The 21,676-nt window shown below is 41.9% G+C and overlaps 1 protein-coding gene across 1 annotated transcript in view; it reads left to right on the top strand.

Annotated features, from left to right (window-relative positions):
- Nucleotides 1-229: 229 nt before the first annotated feature.
- The window catches only part of b3galt1 (Beta-1,3-galactosyltransferase 1), a 183,718-nt gene continuing 162,271 nt past the window's right edge, over nucleotides 230-21,676 (top strand). The window contains exon 1 of the mRNA XM_004917705.4: nucleotides 230-581. The gene's annotated coding sequence lies outside the window, so the exon portion shown is untranslated. The remainder of the gene's footprint in view (nucleotides 582-21,676) is intronic.

The raw sequence follows: 21,676 nt of genomic DNA, 5'->3' as shown, positions 1-21,676 counted from the left end.
CCCCTCTGCTCCACACAGCCCAGTCCCCCACCTTCCCCTCTGCTCCACACAGCCCACTCCCCCACCTTCCCCTCTGCTCCACACAGCCCACTCCCCCACCTTCCCCTCTGCTCCACACAGCCCAGTCCCCCACCTTCCCCTCTGCTCCACACAGCCCAGTCCCCCACCTTCCCCTCTGCTCCACACAGCCCAGTCCCCTCATTCCCAGCCCCTCACACTGTAGCCTCCCTTCCCTGTCCCATTCCCCTCTCCGCTCCAGCCTGTCTCTCCGGCACTGCAGCAGCCAGTCCGTGTGGGGAGCAGGTGGAGCTAGTGAGATGTGGGGCTGTGGCTTCGCTCAGGCTCCGCTTTCCCCCTGCACTAGCCAAGCCTGGCTCTGGGCGGGCAGATGGCGATAGAGGTTGGGCTTTGCCCGCACTGAAAGCCGTTGCTGCTTGGGAGGCCCCTGTTCATTGCTTCTGCATCTCGCTGCTGCTGCTGCTGCTGCTACTGTCGCAAGCAGCATCACTTTGCCGGCGGATCGCAGCCTGTGCGACCTCTGCAGTGCCTGTTCAGGACACCGGATCCCTGCTCCACTGACGGTAGGTAGCCCTGCTCCCCAGCCAATCCCCATGCCCAGCTGCTGGGTACCATGTGCCGGGAATAGAGATGGATATGGGGAGGGAGGAAGGATGCTGCTTGTTCCAGGCATCCATTCACTTGCTGGCTGTGCTGCCTCCATCCTGGGTGCCTTTCCCTCCACTCATACCCTTGTGTTTGCTGTCAGTTCCATATACATCTGGGGGGATTATGTTACTACAGAGCCCCCCATAATATTCCCCCATGTACAGGGGATAACCGGGCTGCTCACACAGGGGATGGGATATTCACTTGCAATGAAACCTTATTGTCACAATGTTACCCCCCTGCTATATATGCACAGAAAGTAACTTTGTTATCTATCTATATACACATGTACATGGTCTGTGCTTCATGCCACACATGCTTTATATACAGCTGTACCCCCTCCACTCACAGCATTGGAGCTTCTGCCAATTGTACTTAGAAGTCTGAAGAAAAGAGCACTTATATTCCAATAACCTGCCCTGGCCTATTGAGTACAGTCAGTGGACCAACCCCTCAACATCTGCTGGGTAAAGACAGCACGTAAAGCAGATAGGCTATTTTCGCAAATTCATGTGATTTTTCTCACTTGAAATCCCCCCCCAAGCCCCCAGTCTGATGAGTTCAGCACTCTGAGCATTGTAAACACTGGGACAGATGCTTTTGCTTGCAGGGCCTTTCAGTATAATGCAGGATGGATCAATGAGAGCGTATCACATGCACTTGGCTGCATACATTTATGGCCCCCCCTGTATACAATGTCCCGTTGTACTCACAGAGTTGGACGTTTAGGCTACTGATCTACTCAGGTTGTGGTATTGTCGTCGCTGTGTTGTTTTGGGTTATCAGAAATTAATGAGCCTTGCAGTTTCTTCATTAACATTCATCAGTTCGGCTCCCCCCCAAGGCTGACGCTTTATAGTACTGGAGGTGGTTGTTGCAGCCCAACTGTGTATATATTATCCCCTGTATCCCTTTACCCTACGAGGGTCCATTCACAGATCAGTCATTTGTGAGAGAGAAAGTTCTCCTGGGTGTAGATATATCTTATTTCCTTCTGAAAATGGACTAAACTTTTTAAGCAGCAGTGAAATGCAATGAATAGGTACCTGGTCTACTGATGCCCACAGGTAGAAATAGGGGCTTGGCCTGTTGGGCAAAGAATATGATCCCATCAACAAAGCTGATGTAAATATTATATGTGTCTATTGAACTGTTTATTATCTTTGCAAAGTTCATGCTTGGGAGTATTATGCTGCCAGGTCCGACTTGATAGTATTCCCTTATATAAATCCAGCATCAATGTTGGATTGATTATCCAGAACTCTTGGGATATGGATAAGGGGCTATCTATTTCCATGATGTGGATAAGAGATCTTATAGCTGTACTTTTTTATGGCTGGAGTTTATTCAAGGTAATGCAGGTGATGAGCAGCTGTAAGTATTGAACTGTTATCCCTTATACAGAGAGCAGGGTTATTTGTGGAATAGGAAGCAGATACCCACACAAAGCCAGCGACAGGTTTCAGTATAGTCACACATTGTTACATCTGAATACAGCAAAGAGAGGCCTCTTGCCTTATAGTAAATACAGGTCAATGCAATAATCAGTTGTATTCAGAGCGCACAGTATTTCGCTGTTATTCGGGAGATTACATTGTTTCCATGCAGCAATTCTCTCCGAGACCCTTTGCATGTAGTGGATATAATGCTGTATTATTTCTAGTTCCAGACTGTTTGGGAAGATGTATGCAGGGCTGCTGTTAGGGCAGAAAGGGCAGTCGCTCTGGGGCCCCTTTGGGGAAGAAGGGTTGATAAAAGCACAAAGGGTTTATTATGTACTTTAATGATTGTTCGTATATACACCGGGGACTCAATGGCTGTCTTGATCTCCCTCTGGCCCAGATTATATGCCATTTGTTGTTATAGGAAGGCATAGTCTGTGGCCCATTGTACATGCATGCTTAATAAAGTGCAGCGGTGTTAGTACACATGGGGGCAGATTTATTAAGACACAAATTCGAATCCCGAATGGGAAAAATTCGGATTGGATACGATAATTTCTGAAGATCGCAAATATTACGAAAATGCTTACGAAAAAATCGCATTAGTCATGATAATATCGTATTGGCGATCCAAAACTGTAAACAGCAGCAGAACCTTCCCGAATTTTTCGCGCAAGTGTACAAAAAATTCACGCAAGCGCAAAAAGAACGGTGGAAATACGCTCTGAGCATTCATGTCTTGATAAATCTCCCCCTAGGTTGTATTCCTTATGTATCAAGCATTGTCTCAAGTCTGCCCAATAGAAAATATACACCTGTTGAGTTTAACTATACCATAGCGTTCCACTGTGTATATTTAGGCACAGCACATTGACTTAATAAGAGTAGATACGCAAACTGAATGAAACAGCACTAGTGCAAAGAATGCTGTTAAAGGACAAGTTTACTTTTAAAATCCATTTTTTAGAGAGTGCAGATACTCTTAACATGTACTGCTTTATTTTATATTTATATTAGTCTTTCTTTCCTGATGAGACCAGGGTAAGACTGGAGTGTGCTACCCCAGGGGCTCCCACACACCCTCAGGGGTCCCTGCCCACTCGCTCGCTCACCCACCACCAGCCCCTTTCCCCCCATGCACCCTGAGCAGGTGGGTGATTAGGTCTTGGTCAGCGGGGCCCACGAGGGCCATGGCCCACTGTGTTTTTTCACCGTGTCCCGGATCCCAGTTCAATCCAGGGCGAGACATTTAGTTTGGGATTTAGCTTTGTAAACCAAGGTTTAGAATGAATAAAGGATGGGTCAGGGTCGTAGGCTGAGACCCTGTGGCTAAAGTTGGCCATACATGTTACAATTATGATTTTTCCCGCAACCAATGGCCGCGGGAAAGATCACTCATGCTCTCCACTAGCATTCAGGGCTAAGTCGTCAGATATGGAAGAGGAGAAACAACGATTCAGCCCTAAATGCTTGCCTTTGCTTGGGCGCCTTCAACAGCACCCGATCGAAATTTTCTGTCCTGCCGGATCAACGAGACGACCAATATCCAAGGCTTTTGCGATATGGGTCACCTTGTCAATCCACCATACTCACACCAAATATAGTACGAAACCTTGTTTGGTACCAAAATATCGGCTTTAGATAAATACAAACTGCAAGTTGAACATGTGTGCAATGGCCATACAGTAAACATGTGTTTGTACCATATACTAGGGTATGTAGCAATATGGGCAATGGTCTTCCATTGTCTAGCAACCCATAGCAACCAGCCAGTAGTTAGCTTTTTCTGGTCTAATGCTGTTAAGCTTACCCTTGGGTGCTTAATGTAGGCACGCTTTGCTTGTGTTACTTCATGAAAATGGTGACTTTTTAAGTAGAAAAGGAGTTCTATTTTAGTTGGTATGTTTATGAATGGTTCTCACTCCATAAAGAGGTAAGGAGTGTAATTTCACTGAGCAGTTAATAGTTACATCTTGCATAGGTGGTTCTGGTAGCGAACTCGTCCTTATTACCAAGAGATTAATAGCTGCATGAGTAGTTCTGACTCCATGAGTAGCGAATGAGTACTGTTTTATTGAGAGATTAATAGTTGCTTCTTCTTTAGGTGGTTCTGACTCCATAATGAGAGCAGAAGTACAGGTATAAAACCTGATGTCCAGAATGCTTGGGGCCTGGGGATTTCCGGATAAGGGGATCTCTCCATAATTTGGATCTCCATACATTAAGTCAACTAAAACATAATTTAAACATTAAATAAACCCAACAGTATCGTTTTGACTCCAATAAGGATTAATTATATGTTAAAGTTCAAGTACTGTTTTATTCTTACAGAGAAAAGGAAATAATTTGTAAAAATGGGAATTATTGGATTAAAATGGAGTCTATGAGATTTGGTCTTCCCCTAATTCGGAGCTTTCTGGATAATGGGTTTCCAATGATTAAGTGCATCTTTTTTTTGGTGATAAGTAGGTAAAGAGTACTATTTTATTGAGAGTTTAATAGCTGCATTTTCCCATGGATAGTCCCAACTCCATAATTAGAGAAGAAGAACTATTTTAGTGAGAAACGAATGGTTTAGACTCCATATATAGGGACGTAGTTCTGTTTTGCTGGGAAACTAATAATGGATGGTTCTGACTTCCTGACTAGGGGCGAAGAACAGTTTTACCAAGAGATTAATAGTTGCATGGATGGTTCTGACCCCATGAGAATGGATGAAGTACCATTTGACTGAGAGATTAATAGTGGCACGTTATACCCAGCTAGCACAAGAATATCACCTTGAGCACTGAGAAACTATTAGCCTTTTTATTGTAGGGATAGGCCTTTTTTTCTGGATTTCTGAGAAAATCAAGCAGCGTGCATTTTCTGCAATGGAATTCTTGCTTTAAGTCGATCTGGCCGGACGCGGTTCAAGTCATCCGTAAACCTCAATGTTCTTATTATGTTAAACAGCAGCCAGTTCCATTCTCTAAGTCAGTGATCCCCAACCAGTGGCTCGTGAGCGACATATTGCTCCCCAACCCCTTGGCTGTTGCTCTCAGTGCCCCCAAACCAGGTAGTTATTTTTGAATTCCTGACTTGCTGGCAAGTTTTGGTTGAATAAAAATAAGATTTACTACCAAATAAAGCCCCTGTAAGCTGATAGTGTGCATAGAGGCCCCTAATAGCCAATCTTAGCCCTTATTTGGCTCCTCCATGAACTTTTATGGTGCTTGTGTTGCTCTCCAAGTCTTTTTACATTTGACTGTGGCTCATGAGTAAGAAAAGTTGGGGATCCCTGCTCTAAGTATAGAAAAGGTTCCAAGCATGCCCTTATATGTGGACTTAATGCTAACTCCGGGGATCATGTGGCCTTTAGCCCATGTCTTTATATTGCACTGGCCTGGTCACACCTACAGACTTTCATTTGGTGGGATCCTGAGAGTAATAGCGCCACAAAAGCTGAAGGGTGGTCAAGATCTATTATTTACATATTATTAGGCATCATGTTGGAATCCCTACCCATTTTGGGTAATACTTTTGATCTTCCGATGTATAGTTATCGTACAATCTGGCCCAACAGAAGTACATACTGTCCCTGGCATTGGGAATTTATTACTCCAATACCATTCTAGCTACTGCACTGGCGCCAAGTATTATTTGATGCCATTCAAGAATGAAATTTAGGCTTGCAGCACTCAGTACGTCAGTGGCTTTAATTGTGGTCCATCCTGTGTCTCTTATCTTAGATTTCATTGCAAAAAAAATCATAATGTTTTACACTCACAGTCGCCTCCTGATTTTTCACAGTTGGTAAATTCCATCAGGCTGAAGGTGGAATTAGGTATCTCTGAGCAAACACTTCTAATAATAGTGCACTACTTCACATTACTTTGGAACAAATCCAGCATCTGACAATGGCGAAGACAGACAGAAATGACTCAGAGAGAGAGAGTGCAAAAGAGAGAGACAGAGATGCAGTCATATCATCTTATGTGATTTTTTTTTTTAAAATGTAAATGTATCACTTCCATTTCTAATGGAATGCTTGTGGCCTTGTAATATAATTGGTGCATAGGTGTCTGTGATCGGAAATTAAAGCTGCTGGCTTCTTAAATAACCAAACATACATCCTAAACATTTCAAATGCTATTCAGATTTTTTTGGTTTATCGCCCATTTTATATTTAACAAGCGACAGGAGGTCTTCTCATGGCCAATATAATGATGTAGACAATAGCATTGCTAAATTACAGCAGTGGGGTAGTAGGTTCAGTTCCAGCCTGGAAGCATTAGGTGAGGAATAATGAATGTTTAGGTAGGCTTAGCTAATGTTTTCCAGTGAAAAGCCTTCTTTTGGTAGCCTATCCCGTAGGACACTACCTCCAAAAGTGGCTCCTAAATTTGACCCTGGTGTGTGAAGATTAATGTAAATTATCCAGTAGAACTCATCCATGTTGAACTGGAGTTGAACTGAAGAAGCTGCTCGGATGAGTAGAGAAACGTTTTCAACAATTACTCAGCAAGTCCAGTTGCTCTAGATTTACTTCTGCTAGATATACCATGACCCGGATGAACGAAAACCTTCACAGAATTACTATAATTATACACTCCACTGGGGGAGGATCTTACAGTGATGTATAAATAATGGATAATAATACATGGTTTATAGCAGAGATCACAAACTGTGGGTTTAGGGTAAGATACATGGTGAATGCATATATAGATATGCCTGGAAGCCAAGTTAGGATGACATTTGTGGTGAATACTTATTTGCTGTCCTAGATATAATTGGAACTGTGGCAATGTTTCTATTTGTTTGGTATCTTGTTATGGGGTAAGGAGTGTCCTGAGCAAATGTTGGACCACTGGTTTATAGCAACAGAGTGAAGGGTCAAAGTGTGGGTTGGAGCGAGGGACAGAGACAAGGGTAAAGCACTGATGTTATATCTGATGGACTTGCCCTAATGTTTAAGCATTTTGGTCCTCTGTATATTCCTTTTCTAAAATCATGGAAAAAACGAGTGACAGGGGTCTTCTCATGAGCAGTACGATGATGTGGACAATAGCATTGCTGAATTGCAGTTCTGGGGTAGTAGGTTCAGTTCCAACCTGCAAACATTAGGTGGGGAATAATGAATATTTTGGTAGACTTAGCCAATGTTTTCCAATGGAAAGCTTTCTTGTGGTAGCCTATTCTGTAGGACACTACCTCCAAGAAGCTTGTGTGTTCTTCCCATGTCTGCATGGGTTTCCACCCACACTCCAGAAACACTGGAGTTAAGTGGCTCCTGTTAAATCTGACCCTAATGTGTGAATGTTATATGGACTGTACGTTAGAAATGCCACTGGGTCAGGGAATTATGGTGCTTAATATAGTGGTTAATGCTTATTTGCTCTTATAGATACCCCTGAAAAACAAAAGGCCAAGCTTATTTTAGATATAAGCGATGATGGGAGCCAAGGAGAGCGACGAGGGTAAAGTATTAGTGTTATAAATCTGGTGGACTTGCTCTAAGGTTCAAGTATTTTGGTCCTTTGTACAATCTTGCTAATACCACTAAGGAAATTAACCTGCATGTAGAATGAACATACCCCTCACACAAATCTGGGCTTTCAGTAGATGGTCAACAACATGAAACAGGCTAAAACCTAAATATCAATGCAAAAAAGTAATGAATGCATTTGCAGATAGACAAAAGATTGCCTACAATATTTAAGGATTAAATTGTTCTTCATGACATGGGACCTGTGGACTGTATAGAAGGCAGTGGGACCATAGGAGCACGCATCCCATTGCCAAGTGGTTAGGGTTGCCACCTCACCGGTATTTTATTGGCCTGGCTGGTAAAAGTTACACTTGGTGCCAATGTTATTAATAGAGGAAAAAAGCAAAATATAGGAAAAGGTACCACTCTATGGGGCCGATTCATTAAAACACGAGTTCGAATCCCGAACGGGAAAAATTTGGATTGGATACGATAATTTCTGAAGATCCTAAATATCAAGAAAATGCTTACGAAAAAATCGTATTAGTCACGATAATATCGTATTGGCGATCCTAAAGTCACAAAATTATCGTACCGAACGATTGTAAACAGCGGCAGAACCGCTGAATCTTTTCGCGCAAGTGTACGAAAAAGTTGCGCAGGCGTACAAAAAAGTCGGACAAACGCGAAAAAATTGGCGAATGAACGCTCCGAGCATTCGTGTCTTAATAAATCTCCCCCTATGAGTGGGAATCACCTAACCACAAGTGCCCTGGCAGAGTCCATGTCGTTACCATTTGGGTGAGTGGAGGGGTAATAGTAAATGTGTTACCCACTGCTGACGTTGGAATTGGCATTGATGGCAAAACCCTATCCCTCTATGAGCCAATGCCCTCACAATATACAGAAATGCTTCTACTTATGAAAGGAAGGGATTCGTTCTTTTACCAAAGCATGAGATTTTTTCCTTGCGTCCCTATAAATAGCTGCTAAAATATGTGTTATTCCACCATCTGTATTGCTACGTACTTATTTTCTTTTCTTTGCTCCTGAATAGCACAAGCCTCTGCATTTTTAATAAACACATTCTCTTGCATTAATTACTTGAAACGGCACTTTATTAGCGTTGTTCCATTATTTAAATCCCTCGGAATGTTTTGGCAGTTATTTCTCTTTTGAGGGTTTGAGGCTGAATGATATTTGGTGCGGCCACCCTTTAATTAAAATTCCCATCTTGGTTTCTTCTGCTCTATTACTACTTTATGAAATGTTTTGAAGTGCATTGTTATTATCATCTTTTATTAATCATATGCCAGTCATTTTCTGTTAGGTGGAAATGCCACTAACATTAATGTTTAGTATGTTATAGAATGTCCTATTGCTAGCAATTGGTCGTTATTGCTTATTTTGTATAGTTTTTAATTATATTTCCTCTTCTACATCTTTCGAGCTTCCAAATGGGGGTCGCTGACCCCGACAGCAGAGAAAAACTCTGTGAGGCTATGATTTTATTGTTATCCTTAATTTTTATTTCTTATCTTTTTATTCAGGCCATCTCCTATTTATATTCCAGTCCTTCATTCAAACCACTGCCTGGTTGCTAAGGTGTACAAGACCCTAGAAATCCTTCTGAATCCCCCAGTTTGATGTATAATAAATCTCTGACGCTCTGCTCATGCACATGCCTGCAATGTAGGATAAACAGGTATGGGACCTGTTATCCAGAATGCTTGGGACCTGGGGTTTTCCAGATAAAGATAAATCTTTCTGTTATTTAGATCTCCATACCTTAAGTTTACTAAAAATAATTTAGCCGTTAATTAAACCCAATAGCATTGTTTTGCCTCCAAGAAGGATTCATTATCTTAGTTGGGATCAAGTAGAAGGTACAGGTATGGGATCCCTTATCCAGAAACCCTGTTATCCATAAAGCTCTGAATTATGGGAAGGTGATTTCCTATAGATTCTATTTTATTAAAAAAATTAAATTAAAAAAAAAATGATTTCTCTTTTCCTTGTACAGGTATGGGATCCCTTATCCGGAAACCCGTTATCCAGAAAGCTCCGAATTACGGAAAGCCCGTCTCCCATAGACTCCATTTTAATCAAATAATTCAGAATTTTAAAACTGATTTCCTTTTTCTCTGTAATAATAAAACAGTACCTTGTAATTGATCCCAACTAAGATATAAATAATCCTTATTGGATGCAAAACAATCCTATTGGGTTTAATTAATGGTTAAATGATTCCCTTTTCTCTGTAATAATAAAACAGTACCTGTAATTGATCCCAACTAAGATATAATTACCCCTTATTGGGGGCAGAACAGCCCTATTGGGTTTATTTAATGGTTAAATGATTCCCTTTTCTCTGTAATAATAAAACAGTACCTGTACTTGATCCCAACTAAGATATAATTACCCCTTATTGGGGGCAGAACAGCCCTATTGGGTTTATTTAATGGTTAAATGATTCCCTTTTCTCTGTAATAATAAAACAGTACCTTGTACTTGATCCCAACTAAGATATAAATAATCCTTATTGGATGCAAAACAATCCTATTGGGTTTAATTAATGTTTTATTGATTTTTTATCAGAGTTAAGGTATGGAGATCCAAATTACGGAAAGACCCCTTATCCGGAATACCCTTGGTCCCCAGCATTTTGGATAACGGGTCCTATACCTGTACATGTATGGGATCTGTTATCCGGAAACCTGTTATCCAGAAAGCTCCGAATTACTGAAAGCCCATCTCCCATAGACTCCATTTTAATTAAATGGTTCAGAATTTTAAAACTCAGTTACTTTTTCTCTCTTGTAATTGATTCCAACTAAGATATAATTAATCCTTATTGGATGCAAAACAATCCTATTGGGTTTAATTAATGTTTTATTGATTTTTTTAGTAGACTTAAGGTATGGAGAGCCAAATTACGGAAAGACCACTTATCCGGAATACCCTTGGTCCTGAGCATTCTGGATAATGGGTCCTATACCTGTAATAATAAAACAGAACCTTGTGCTTGATCCTAACTAAGATATAATTAATCCTTATTGGAGGCAAAACTATCCTATTGGGTTTATTTAATGTTTACTTAATGTCTTTAAAGACTTAAGGTATGTAGATCTGAATTATGGAAAGATCCCTTTTCCGTAAAACCCCAGGTCCAGAGCATTCTGGATAACAGGTCCCATATGTTTAATTATTACAGAGAAAAAGGAAATTATTTTTAAAATGTTTAATTATTTGATTAAAACTGAGTGTATGGGAGATGGCCTTCTGGATAATAGGTTTGCGGATAACAGATCCCATACCTGTATTCTGAACATTCTCAAGAAAGAAATATAATTTATATGAAAATTTGCACAAATTAAGACACATATAAGGTGTTAAGTTAAAGCTGCTCACATTTCTAATTAGGTGTCACTTTAACACCTTCTTTTTCATTTAACTTTCACCTCAGTTTTATTTTTACACCTTAGATTCATTTTTATTTCCTTAGATAATGCAGAGTTATGTGACCTTCCAAACCCACATGTTGCTTAGAAAAGAAGTGTGAATAATGACTTTATAGCACATTCAAACACGGGATCTTATATAAAAGAAATGTTTATCCTTACTGTAAGTGATAATGATGGAAGTAAGTCTAGTGATACTAGAACAGATACTACAGGTTTAACAACAGCAGGAAGACTTGCAGGTTGGACATCACTGTTGGGTGCGTCTTTCTTTAGGTACATTATGGAGGTAATAAAGGAGTCTCAGGTCTAGTAACATAGTGCAACAAATTAAGTAGTAATGTTTATGGCTCACTTAATTAAATTCTATTGGTTACTAGACCTGATACAAATGTAGTAAGTTTTAGTGTATGTATATGTATATAACATCAAAATTAGGGTTGGGTATTCAACGATTTAACTCCCCCAACAGTCCAGGAAGTCCTGGGTATCTATAACTTATGCCCTGGGGCAGGGATGGGCTCCCATAAGCCAAGGGCTAAAGTAAGTTGGTCCTGCTCTTATTTTAAGTGGCCGGAGTTGGTCCTGCCCTTCATTTAAGGGAAAAGAGCACATGGCTTATCCTCTTTGGACTCACCCATTAGCAGGGGTTAATGCTGATGAGGAGTCTGGGAGCAGAAGGACCCAGCAAAAAGGGATGTAACCTAAGGGAAGGAGGACCCTTAGTGAAGTTGGGGAAAAGGTCCCCATGAAAGATGTATAGATAGTGGATAGAAGATCCTGTAATGGAACATTCCAGAAGTGTAAGACGGACAGGGTAGCTAGAAAGTGCAGTCTGTGCTCCACCAAGGAGGTGTAACGTGGGTTAGTTCCCCAGGTACTCACCAAGAGGGTAGGGACTCTGGGAACTTTGTGTGTTGTTCCTTGGAGCACCCATGAGGCAACCTGAGATATGGGGAACAGAGACCTTAACCCACCAAACTTTAAAATAGGTGGAGGTTGGGTGTGCTGCCAGGAAAAGTGGGCATGGCTTAATCGGTGTTTGGGGTTTGGCCTAACATGATGTCAATAATGATGTCACTACGCATGCACGCATCTTAAAATCAGGCCTTTTCTTTGTGGCAACTTGTTCCCTGCACATGCCTACGTAACGTACTGAATACAAGGGGAATGGCCTGTAATAACGGGAGTGGGAGGGAGGGTTCTAAAACTGAGTAACTCCCAGGGAACCCAGCAGAATTGGCATTAGTGGGAGAAATAGCTGTGGTGAGTGAGTAGAACCCTTAAAGAGTACTTGGTGTATGCTGTGCCGCTGTACCTAATACCTTGACTATGCTGATAAATATTTGCTGCTACTCTACTTGTTTAATAAATCATTACTTGGTTCAAGAGCTATTGGCACCCAACATGGTGTGTGTGGTAGCTTGTTTACTAGTGCATTCGCCAACCAGCTCCAGTGGTTATTCCAGCATGGGGGCGCTTGAAGCATTCACAGGGGCAAGTCTCAGCCTGAAGAACAGCTGGCACCATACCACCAATGGTGCATAATAGGGTTGCCAACTTTTCTATTGAAAAATGCTGGGTCTCCTGCCTGTCTTATCAATTACCACTATAAAACTGACATAGTTAATCTTCATTCTAGTTCAGGCATGGCTAGCTGAAAGTAGGTGTAGTTCTCAGCAAATTAGGAGCTTGGCAGGGTATGGGGTATGGCCCATATTGCTGCAACTTTTGATTTCAGCTGATTGGTGTGGCCAGGGTGCCAAGTATGGTGCCTCTGCAGTGGTTTTAATGCAGAGAGAAAGCAGGCATTCATACAGTAACACCTGGGAGCACCTTTAAGCCATAATTCATAATAGGGAGAGCTATATAAATCCAGTTAAACAGAAAAAGGTAACATGGCTTTTAATACATTTTACTTATCTTTTCGGGGCAGCAGTTCCCCTGTGGCTCCTACAGATTTATATCCGGTCTGAATGTCTATTCACCCTTTCGAAAAATTGTCCCCACCTCCCTACTTGTCTCAGCTCTGTCTTAAAGTCCAGACAAAAGCTACATCATCCCGCCTTAAATCATTTCGGTGTTTTACTGTGCATTTAGGGACTCTGTCTGTTAAAGAGTTTGGGAAGAATTTATATAGGAATCAATATTCCTCGCACTGTTGTAATCACAATGTAATAACACAGGGAAAGCGGTTGGCGTCGGCTATGCCAGGGTTGCTCGGGAAACCTTGAGATGTGACAGTGGAAATGTGATAAAACCGAAGGGGTCAGGCAATTGTTGCTCATACACATAAGGGACAGAGAACTAGAAATTGGTGTGAATTTTATTGCAAACGGTAAAGGGTCCTTATGCCAGTTTGGCACCAAAGGCTGGAACTGCTGCACATTCTGTTGCATTATATTCATGAAACTGCAAACCTACCACCATACTCAACTGCATTTCAGGATTTGATTGAGAAGGTGTTAACCTGTGTGCCGTTGGGCAAAGCCCCAAGGTGCATTTGAGTTCTGTTTTGCGTGGAAACAAGAAGAGTGCAGGTCCTAGGAGTGATGGTTTCTTCTCTTCAATTCAACATAACATACACCATTATTATTATTATTATTCTGTGTGCTGTTCAAGTTGACCTAGCCTTACAGAGATGGACTACATTTAAAAGAACTTGGGTACATTGGGTACATTGGCATAGCAAATGCAAACGGTCTCAGCTCACATATGGGCAACCCCATCTTTACCCATTCCACAGAATGAGTCGACTGTAGATGGTGGTAACTGGCAAGCAAATGGTAGAGGTTTCATAGAAATGTTGACTCCTCTGATGTAGCTCCATATGTAGAAGGACCTTTGACATGGGGCGTCAAGTGTAGGGTGCACTGACCCTGGATGCACCCAAGGATTTATCTAGATGCCTATGGACCTTTATAGACCCCTACACAAAATATGCAAATACAGGTATGGAATCCATTATCTGGAAAGCCATTATGCAGAATGCTTTGAATTACAGGAAGACTATCTCCCATAGACTCCATTTAAATCAAATAATTCAATTTTTTAAAAAGGATTTCCTTTTTTCTCAGCTAAGATATGATTAATTCTTATTGGAGGCAAAACAATCCTATTGGGTTTATTTAGTGTGTAAATGATTTTGTAGCAGTCAGTGTATGGAGATCCAAATTACAGTAAGTACCCCTTATCAAAAAAAAACTCCAGGTCCTCAGGGCCGGATTTCTATCCGGTGCGCCCCGAGGCCGCCCCTGTGGGAGTCCCCCGTGCGCATGCGCGAACGCTCCCCCCCCATTGCGCATGCGCGAACGCTCCTTTTAACTCCCATACGGAGCAGTGGGGAGAGGTCCCGACTGCTCCGTATGGGAGCAAAATTTAAAAATGTTCTTGCGGCGGGGCGGCATGCCGCCCCTAAACTTCTGCCGCCCTAAGCCCGGGCCTTTGTGGCCTCTCCAATAAACCGGGCCTGCAGGTCCTCAGCATTCTGGATATCAGCTCCCATACCTATAATTCCAAGCACTGAGACTCCAGTCACCAGCAATGACTTCATTTCACAATTTTGTCCTTCATCTCTAATTTACCACAACTACAGATGAAGCAGACCCTGTTTTGCAGGGGGGCAGAAGTGTAGAGGGCCCAGTAAGACCCATATCAATGGCAAATTTAATATATTTGAGTAAAATAGGAACTTAATGTTTTGGGGCCCCAAATTGAATTTGCTGTGGGGCCTAGTAACATCTAGCTACGCCACTGACTGCAAGTAGGAATATGCACTGGCTACACCTATGGTATATTTTGGGCATTAGAAAATGGCTTAAACAGTATACAAGACCATAAGAAGGAGGTATATTTCTTACTTTATTATTCCTCTCAATCAAATGTAGGTGTATAAATTAGCCATTAGGGCAAAGCTACACAAAACAGCTTAGCTACCCACTTCCCTCAAGCCAATTCTAATTCAATTAAGCAGGTCAACTTAATGAATGATGCAGTGATAGAGCAGTATCTCCAGAATCAATGGCGCTCTGCTCCTGTGTATAACAAATCGTTGTGTCTACACCCCCAAGGGTGCATTTTGGTCTTGTACATAAAGTGGGGGTGAATTTCTGAACGGCGATGCAGGGTATCCAACTTACTTTTATTTAGGTGGTGTTTCTGTCCTTCCTGCTTATCACCCCCATATCTTCCCTACCCAAGCTTACTACTCCTGCACACTTATTTAGTGAGGATGGACAGGATTGCTAGTGTGCAAAGCCCAATTCTGCCTTCTAAAGGTGAATTTCCAGAGATCCAAGTTACCATTGGAATTTTTCTCAGAGAACCAGGCTAAGGGAAGGGAATGCTGAAACACAACCCATATTTTGCAGAATATATCACTTCCTCCTCATCCTGGAGTTTTTGCAGATGGATGTAATACACTGTAGCTGGCCATGAGTGCCTTGCATTCAGATTATCAGTAAAATGATTTATAATGCTCAGTAACTGAGAAGGAGCTGGCTCAGTGGTTAAGTGCTCTGGATAGTGTTTAAATGGCGCTGTCAGCTGCTTTGGAACTTGGACAAGTCGGTGAATCTCCTAGCAGCCCAGCACACTTAGGGTGTAGAAATATGAGTGCTTTAAGGTACCAGTGGGCCCTGGGCATAATTCCGCTGGTGGGCCCCCACTGCTCCAAGCAATTTGTGATAAAATAATCCTCAAATGTGTGAAGTTGAATATAGCAGGCAGTTAAGAAATGGTCTGCGGCTACATGATCCTAAGGTGTGCCCGGGGCCCTGCTGCCAAGAGGTGAGTTGAAAAAGTGCCTCAGGCGGCAGCACCCAGCGCCAGCGGTGGCAAAAAGCCGCTCCTGGTAACATTCTGATTGACATTCTGATTTTTAAATTGGAATATTATCTTTTCTAGTGCAGAGATCCCTATTGCACACTCTGCACTAGCGACACTTGGCTTGGCTGCCTCAGGTGGCTAGGACCCTGAGGCAGCGCTGGGTGTGCCACCCACCCTAAACCAACAGCCCTGGGAGCAGAAAAATGGTGATGCCCAAGGAAACAAGGAAAATTTATTACAATAACTATGCTGTAGAGATCTGCCAGTTGATTAAAATGAGCAGTCTGCCATCTCTGCAGGGTGCTTTTGCTAAGTTATCCCAGATGAAAGGTGCACTTGTGGGCCTGCTGTTTGGTTGTGGTATGTGCTAGTGGGCCCCCTTATACTAGTGGGGCCTGGGCAAATGCCCCTTTTGCCCATTTATTAGCCCTGACTGCTGTTACATGCAGTGGGCCCCATGGAAAAGAGTTTTATTAACACAGATATATTAACCAGTTCTATGTCATTAGCAGCCTGGACTGGGATTTGATATAGGCCCAGGCATTTCCAGTACACAGAGGCCCAAACAGCCCCCCCCAGCCCAATAAATAGTGACTGTCTATGGCATCTTACAGCAGCCCCCCTGGCATTTGCCAGAACCCACAGATTGCCAGTCTGGGCCTGGTCATTAGGGTGACGATTGAATGGGACAAACTGGGCCTGATTATTACACAACCCATAAAGAATCTATGACCTCTTTATACTGTCAATACATGGGCAGATGCTAGTGCTTTATTTATTTTGAAATTAATTGTTATTTTTTCTTACAAATAAACTGGCTGCAGCTTTCTATATATTTTAAATGGGGATTATTTTAATTGTAATAACTCTGTGTAAATCCAAGGTGCATCCATGTGTGCACAACACAAAGATTTTTGTTCCCAATTAGTGATTTGCTGATTAGAATATGAGTTAGAGTTCAGAATTGGTTCAGTATTTGGAAACATTCACCCAGATGCAGTGAGCAAAGTGCAACAATCTGCGCTACTAGGATTTACAAAAATAAAGTATGAATGTTCCCCTTTAATAATTAGCCATGGCCCATAGTCTTTGGAGCAATGATATGCAAGGAAATATTTTATTCTCCGCCCTCTTAAAGACATAATAACCCCATTTGTTCTGACAGTTAATGAGGTTGAAAGATTTCTCAGCGTGTCACAAACAATTAGGTCCCCTCTCTGTCCCTTCAGCTCCTGGAAGTGATTTCTTGGCACTCTGAAATGAGAATGGATTTCCCTTCTCGGTGCTCTTTTGTTGGAATTGGATTAGGATCCCAGTGCACACCATAAGGGTGGGTGTATATTATACTTTTCCTTGCAACATTAAATATTTAGTTACCTACGGATTGACGTTTTACTGTTTATCTGCCTCTGCCATTGAAAGTCTTAAAAGAGCAAAGGAGACGTTAAAGGGGATATAAACCCTTCTGCATTGCACTTCTCAACCAAATTTTACTCAATTGTCGCTGGGCTACAAATCCCAGAATAATGTAACATATAGTGATGGGTGAGGCATGCTGGGAGCTGTAGTCCAGGAACATCAGGTTTGTATTTTTAAAGCAAAACTTTTCCCAAAATCTTCAGGGTCAGTGGCTTGTTTAAAATGCAAGAAATCCTCCAATGAGAATCTCAGCTGATCTGTGTAAATCTGGCTCCCTGTTCTCTGTTCCAGCAATTGGAGTTGGGAGCATTAAGCACAGTTTCCCAGCACTGAACAAGTCTGTCCTTTATCCCCATGTCTGATTCCTGTGTCATATAATGAAGGGAAAAAATGACATAATTATCTCTATATGTAAGATACCAGCAAGATGCCTGACATAGGGCTGGGAATCAGCATTCTCATTGGCAGATTCTTTTACATTTAGAAAGAAGTTTTTTGATCAATAGAATTCTCGTTACATTTTCCAGCAAAAATTAGGGGTTGCAGTGATTTTTTATTTTATTTCTTTTTTTTGTTTGTTTGTTTCCTAAAGAGATTCTAGAGAGATGCAGAAAATGTTGTTTTTAAAACCATTTGAATAACATATAGGACAATTAATCCCTACTGCAAATTATTGGAATATTTACAGTATTTTTATGATAAATGTTTACCCAGGGGCACTGCTGCCATAAGGTTGAGAAACTCGACTCAGATGGCAGCGCCTGGCAAGTTGCCAGGGGCGGCAAAAATCCACTCCTGCTAACAGAAATGCCAATTTTTAAATCGGCATTTTGGCTCTTCTAGTGCTAGTGCAGAGAGCGCTGTTGCCCTCTAGGGGGGTAGAATCAACTTAGCGGCTAGGACCCCTGAAGCAGCGCATTGTCACCAGCAAATTTTGATCCAATTCTAACTAAAAAAAATAACAAATATAATATTTCTAGCATTTGTTCCCCCACAATGCAGTGTTATTCCCTTATTCCAGGATCATTGTAGTCACTTGGCTCAATTGTTCTGCCCCTACCACAGTTTCGCACAGTTTACCAAAATAATCACATCTGTGCACACATTACATTGCAAATCTAAAGCGTTCGCGTCTCACAACCCCAATCCCCACCCCCCCACCACAAGCGTACGCATGTGTATTTGCGCGGGAACCAATTTAGACACATATGGAGAAGTGGGGAGAGGTCCCCATTGCTCCATCTGGGAGCAAAACTTCGGTGCTGCGGCAGTGCGCCACAAATCCAGGCCTGGGGTTGACACCTGCGCCCAGTTATTTAGGTGCAAACTGGACCTATTGACCCTGGGCCGGAAGGGAACCCTGGCGCTACCATCTGGTCAGGAAGTGGCGGTAGCTCCAGGGTTCTCCTGCGTCAATAGCGCTCAGCTCTGAACAGAAGGCAGGAAGGAATGAGTGCTGCCAAGCACAACTATAAGGAAATGCAGGATCGCATTTTTGCACGCAAGTAGCTATTACATCCAACTGTCAGCAGGGAAATTGTCGGGACCGCAGTGGCACTAGCGGATGTATTTGAATAGTAATGAGTGAATCTGTCCCGCTTCGCTGGAAAATTAGTAAAAAGGCAAACATTTGCAAAACAAATTAAATTCAATTACCATTCTTTTTTTTTACCGCACAACTTTTTTTTCGGTCATTGGAGTCTAACCCCATATGTAATAAAAGGCACTAAATTTGCCCAGTAGTAGTAACCCATAGCAACCAATAAGATGTTTGATTTTAAACAGGTGACCAATTGCTGATTGGCTGCTATGGGTTACTGTTCCTGGGTTAACTTAGTGCTAGTGATGGGCATGAATTTGCGGCAAATTTCCGCGTTTCGCCATTGGCGGATGGTTTCGCAAAACGGATTAAAAAATTTGCCCCATATGTAATAAAAGGCACTAAATTTGCCCAGTAGTAGTAACCCATAGCAACCAATAAGATGTTTGATTTTAAACAGGTGACCAGTAAAAATTCTACCTGCTGATTGGCTGCTATGGGTTACTGTTCCTGGGTTAACTTAGTGCTAGTGATGGGCATGAATTTGCCGCAAATTTCCACGTTTCGCCATTGGCGTATGGTTTCGCGAAACAGATTAAAAAATTTGCCGCGGAAAAATTCGGCGCAAGGCCAAAAATTGCCGCAGGCGTCAAAATGATAGCCGCACAATGAAATAATAGCCACGGGTGACAAAAGAATAGCCGTGCGACAAAATAATAGCCGCACAACAAAATAATAGCCGCGGGCGACAAAAGAATAGTCACGGGTGACAATTTTTTTTGCCGCACGACATTTTCGGCGTTTCGCGAATTTTTCACAGATTCACTCATCACTACTTAGTGCCTTTTATTACATAACCCCTGAAGGGCATTTTTTCTCAAAACTTAGCATGAACCCTAAGGTGTAGCATTGCTAACCCAGTGCTTTGTTAAGCTTTAGTTGCCCTTTAACTTGCATCAGTGGGATATTATCTGTTTTAATCATGAGTGGTAGATGTAAGTCTTAGTACAACTATATGTGCAGGATTATATGTCTGTCAACAAAAATAATTCTGTGCCTCTTATAAGCATAATGAAAAGCGTAATTAAATCCTTCGAAGATTTACATTAATTAATTACTGAAAAGAAATATGTAGAAATTGGAAATGATAAACCCAGCCTATAAATCAGTTCTGTTTGCCATTTCATCTTTGAAATGCCTTTATATTGCCAGGGTAGGATCATTTCATTTATTGAGCATCGACAAATCTGTATAAAACATATACTTTCATTTAATAATTTCAAGTAATTAAAACAAACTGAAAACAAAAAAAATGGGATATTGCCATAATGGGTGTATTTGTTCTCCAGTAAATACTGCTGTATATATAGTTATCATACACTTACTGAGTGTTTGGGCCAGACAGGAGCTCAGGGTGACTTTAGCCTTGGAGGAGACTATAAATAGGACACGTTCTCCAGGAATTTTTCATAATGTACTGATAGATGTGAGTCTATTTTGAGAACAACTAATCCTCAGTTATTCTTCTCCTATGGGGTTAGAGCTCTATAAATAGACACCAGCATCCTCTATATAGATCTGGTTTTAAGGTCTCCATACACGGGTTGATTCTAGCTGCCGATATCTGTCCCTTAGACCGATTCAACAGCTTATCTGCCCGTGTATGGGGACTAACGACAGATCTGCCCGACTGACAATCGGGCGGTTTGATTTTTAGTCGGATCGGCTTGTTGATGCGGTCCCTGAAGCGACAGATGCCTATACCCGTCATTGTAATTCAAACCCGATTTAGCCTGATATTGCCCACCCGTAGGTGGGGATATTGGGAGAAGATCCGCTCACTTGGTGACCTCGCCAAGTGAGCGGATCTTAGCGTGTATGTCCAACTTTAGAGTGTTTTTCTACAGCTTTTAAGTCATAACTAGAAGCTAAGAGTTTTATGCAAGGGTAGAACTAAATAGAGAAGCAACCTTAAGTTTATTTTTGCAACTGACGACATGTAACACTTCTTCTGTGAGGCATGTTCTTATAATCTTTAAAGGGGACATATTCCTTTCATATAAGGTAGCCACCTTTGCTAGCAGCAAAAGCTGGACAAAGGGGTTGAGACAGGGAGATAGGGTGTGGGCTGGTAAAGTTTGGGGTGGTCATGTGACATCAGGAGGTGGGCCAGTGATGTGCAGGGGTGGTCTGGTGACATTGTGGGTGGGGCGGTTGGATTGGATTTGTCCAGGTTTTACAAAGCTAAAAAGAAGTAGCAACCATACTTTCATAACAATATTGCTCCACCCAAATGTTGCCAGACTACACATATCTCTAAAATGTTGTTGGAATACAGAATTCTTCAGCATATTATCATAGGTTAAGAAGTCCTAAGAGTATCCTGTTTGTTCTGTTTGCACTTGACTCTCTATTCTTCGTATCATACGATCAATGCCAAAGAAATTATACTAACTTTGTTGGACCCCTATCTCTCAAAATAGAAAAGTGAGACTCATCCTCACTAGCGTCAGTAGCGTCATCAACGTATTGTGCAAAAGGGCCAGAGCTAGGGGTAGGCAGCAGAGGCATCAATTCATTCTGGAAAAAAGGGAGGGGGCGCAAATCAAAAAATTGTGTGTATTGTGATATTCCCTGAAGCATATTATTGGAACAGCTCTTGTGTCCCCTTAGATAAATTATTTGCATTAAGTTGTCTTTGTTATGGCTGGACGACAACTTACGGATTCTAGAAATGATAGTCTAAGATAATTTGCCGACCCTACATCAAAATTTGTTGTAAAAATAAAAATTCACTCCTTTGGCCAGGCTATGATAGGTGCACCCAAGGGCTGTGCCAAATTATTTCAAT

The sequence above is a fragment of the Xenopus tropicalis genome, chromosome 9, assembly GCF_000004195.4.
Source record: "Xenopus tropicalis strain Nigerian chromosome 9, UCB_Xtro_10.0, whole genome shotgun sequence".
In the NCBI taxonomy this organism is placed as follows: Eukaryota; Metazoa; Chordata; class Amphibia; order Anura; family Pipidae; genus Xenopus; species Xenopus tropicalis.
Note: the sequence above shows the minus strand (reverse complement) of the source record. Positions and strands in the feature narration are given on the sequence as shown.